We start from the raw sequence: 3,886 nt of genomic DNA, 5'->3' as shown, positions 1-3,886 counted from the left end.
TAAATAATTTATGTGTAGTAAATAATTGAAAAATCATCGTATATACTAAGAATTAACATTTAAGTAATGGGGCTCAAAACACTCCTAAAAATTCTATTTTTATAATTATATTTTTTAATAATATTTATAAAATTAAATTTACATTTTTATAAAACAGAGGATGTAAAAATAACAAAACTTGAAAACTTTTGGACAATACTTTTTATTTTCTTTTTTCAGAATAAAGTTTTTAAAAATAATTATATATATGGTGCTGTAGTCACCTACCTATTTAAAGGTTAAAATTGAATTTTTCGATAAAGTTTTGCAATTTATAACGAGATAAACAGGTTTTGTTCAATAATCTCGGTTACTCGTTTAACTACTGAAATAATATTTTTCGCAATAAAATAAATTATTTACAGTTTTTAAGATATTTAATCGTTATTAAAATTAATCAATTTAATTTGTGATATTAATATTTCAACTTCAGTTTGTAACTGCATTTTAAGTCCGAACAAATTAAATCGGCGCGCAGTTTATAAAATTAAAGAAATGTATCTATAAAAATTTACATGTTAGTATGATTAAGCACTGATCTAAGATTTGCTTTGACTGAAAATAGAGTTTCTTTCTTAACTGCACATTCTCATTGTTTAATATCGAATAATTTGTTTCACTGCAATAATTTAACGCCTGCAATTTTTCGTTTTGAGTGCCTAATCTAATTAATATATTATCGATATTCGAGAGAATTATCAGAGGAATGTCACTGTCCTGATTTAAAGGCACGTCGATATTTATTGTCGCGCATTCCTGTCTGCTTTCAAGCTAAAAAGTCACGTAGCCCGAGACGACGACGACGACGACAGCGCTTAAACGGTCGCTGTTTAAGCAGTGCATAATTTCATTCCGGTCGGCGCAAAGAGGAGGGCCTTCGTCGAGCGTCGACGAAGGAATTTAAATTGGCTCGTCTCACAAGCAGGATCCGGAACTACAGGTTCAACAGCTGCTCGCGAACGTGTCAACGTCGAGGAAAACGCGAAGCGAGAGCCGAGAGGCGTCAGTGAAGATCGTTTCGTTTAAACGCGAAAATAGTTGCGCCACGCACAGCAATTAAAAAAAATCCTTGTAAGTAAACGGGATGTCATAAAAAAATACGTTCATATTATAATTTAATATCTGTTGTTAAATAATACACGTTGATTGTTTATTTACAATATTCCAAATCTTCTTAAATTTCTAAAAAAAGAGACTTGCAAAAGCTTTATTGCTAAAATGTTTTATTTTAATTTTTTTTATTAATAAAATATTGTAGCAACAATTTCTTTTTTTGAACTTTCCAGAAATGTATAGTAATTAGCTCTATAAGCTTTTAACTAATCAATTAAATAAAATTTAGATCGATAAGAATAAATTAAATAAGAGAAATAATTCTGATTTCAGATTAAAGCGAATCTTGATGCTTAATAATATCATATGCACTTTTTACTAAAAATGCCTGTGAATTCTTTCAGAACTTTTCGTGCATTTTAATGTTAACAAAATCGGTTTAGACGCTAATGACCCACAAACGATGCTAAAAATATATGCCATATAAAGACTCATTTATAAGAACGAATGTGAGAGATATGAAAATTCCTCGTTATATAATTCCTCGAATTACAGGAATATTGGAACGCCGTTTATGAGCGTCGCGAATTTTTTCCTCGCAAAGATCCGTTTATAACCGGACCGGAAGGGTTGACTATTCGTCAGCGAATTGAATTAAAGGTGGACGCGTGCGTCGCGCGTAATAGGCGAGGCCGAATCAAGAATAACCCGTAGTTGCCACAGATCACGTTTATTTTCATTCGCATCGTGCACAGGATAAGTCTGGCTATTTTTGCGCCGCGCCGGTCGCGCGCCTTATGTTCGTGTTACGTTTGCATACGTCAAGTTCGTACTTACCTACTTTGTCGCGACTAAGAGAGATCGCCTCTTTCCACTTATATCAAATTCCCGCGCTAAATCCGTCATCAGTCTCGAATTCTCTCTCGATTCGATGCAACGAGAAGCGAAAAAAGGAAGAGAAAAATGGGAAAAGAAAGGAACTCATATAATTCATTCGATCGCATTAATCAATTCAACTTTAATTTTCGAGGTATTTTTTAACGGAAAGAAGAAAAGGAAGGAATCTGCAGTATTGCTGCAGAGGATTTGCAGCAGTCGCAAGGAGAACATCTTTTATATTCGAGCACAAGATGTGCTGATCACAAGATGCATCACGTATACAGATAAAAATATAACTTTTTTGTGATGAATTGAAAAATCGAATAAAAAATGAATTTTTTACAGCAAAAAGATTGTTCATCAAAATCCTGAAAAAAGATATAAAATTTATATTTCCTGTCACTTAAACATTTAATATCTATGTTTTACATATAACATTTAATGTTATTTCGATATTATTCAATATATTTTTTATCTTTATAAATATCGACTATCTAAATGACTTTAGAAAATTAAAAAAATGTCTGGTTATACCTAATGAGTTAATTACGCTTTTTCGAAACTAGATCTAAATATGTATAATATATCTATGACGATCGTCACTTAAACTTTGTTGAATGTTTGCAACTATCTCTTTCTTTACACAAAAATTTTGAATGAAATTTCATTCTAGAATAATAATACATTTAGAATAATAATGAACATTAGGCGTCCAAAGAAAATACAAACATAATATTGTATATTCAAACATAAATATATTTAGAATTTCTTTTGGGGAGGATAGTTTGTTAATTCTATCACATAAACAGCAATTTTTGGCGTCAATGAATTGCTTTTTTTAGAGCTTAGAACTGTTTATTTCTCGTTCCTAATTTTGAATGAAAAAAATATTAGCTTTTATCAATTATAATTCTAATCATGAATTTCGGAGCGAATTTAATCTAAGTAGAAAAAACTCTCTCCCTTCTTTGGACACTCATATGTCTGAGTAAAAAATTTTCAGGGACGGACAAAAAATTGATTCTCACTTAAAATTTCTAGATTTTCTTCGATAATATTTATTCTTAATCACGTATTTAGAGCAAATACTTTGCACTGATTTGAATCAACTAACAGAGAGACATTATTTCTCTTTGTTTCTAGTTAGGGCAATTTACTTTCACTTTATCGCCCTAGTTTTCCTAAAACGACGATAACAGCGAAATATCTTGTGCAACAAATAACACTATAAATAAATCATCACTATTGTTATCAAGAATCTTTGATCTGAGATCTTATCGATTATTAAAAAAAAAAGTGATGCACGAAACGTAACAACTCGGTGAATGGGCGAAGCTATTTAGAATGGATGCGTGACATAACGCGGCTCTTCCGTGAGCGATTATTCATTGTGTCACCTTTAAATGGCCATCCTCCTGTGAGAGCGGGATGCGAGGCTTAGTTTACATAATCCCAACAAAATATCGGCGCTTTCTAGTCCGGCGCGTGTTGCCTCGCAGCCTTACGTGGCTGACGCTTTCGAAACGGAAACGAAAAAGCTGCACGTGCCACGTTAGCCACGACCACTCTTTTTATCGACTTATTGTTAATTGCTCTCGAGCTTTAATCTCGCCGCCGCAGGCGGCCTGCTTAATCACATGGAACTTGACACGCGCCTACGAAAATTTGGTCGATCAGCTTTCTCGGGTGCACAGAACAAGTTTCCTCAATTCCTCCACGTGACTACATATTTCTGAAAATCCTTTTACTGCAAGTACCTTTGCACTTTACAAAAAAAGTCCAATTAAATTAAAATTTCACTTACATGGAATAAATATTTATATAAATCTATACACTGAAAAAAATACTTACAATTATTAAAATTTGACCATAATTTAAAGTTATTGTCGATATCAATATAAATATAATAATTATT

This window comes from Atta colombica, unplaced genomic scaffold, assembly GCF_001594045.1.
Source record: "Atta colombica isolate Treedump-2 unplaced genomic scaffold, Acol1.0 scaffold321, whole genome shotgun sequence".
NCBI classification, from domain to species: domain Eukaryota; kingdom Metazoa; phylum Arthropoda; class Insecta; order Hymenoptera; family Formicidae; genus Atta; species Atta colombica.
The sequence above is the reverse complement of the archived record's forward strand: the minus strand, read 5'-3'. Positions refer to the sequence as shown.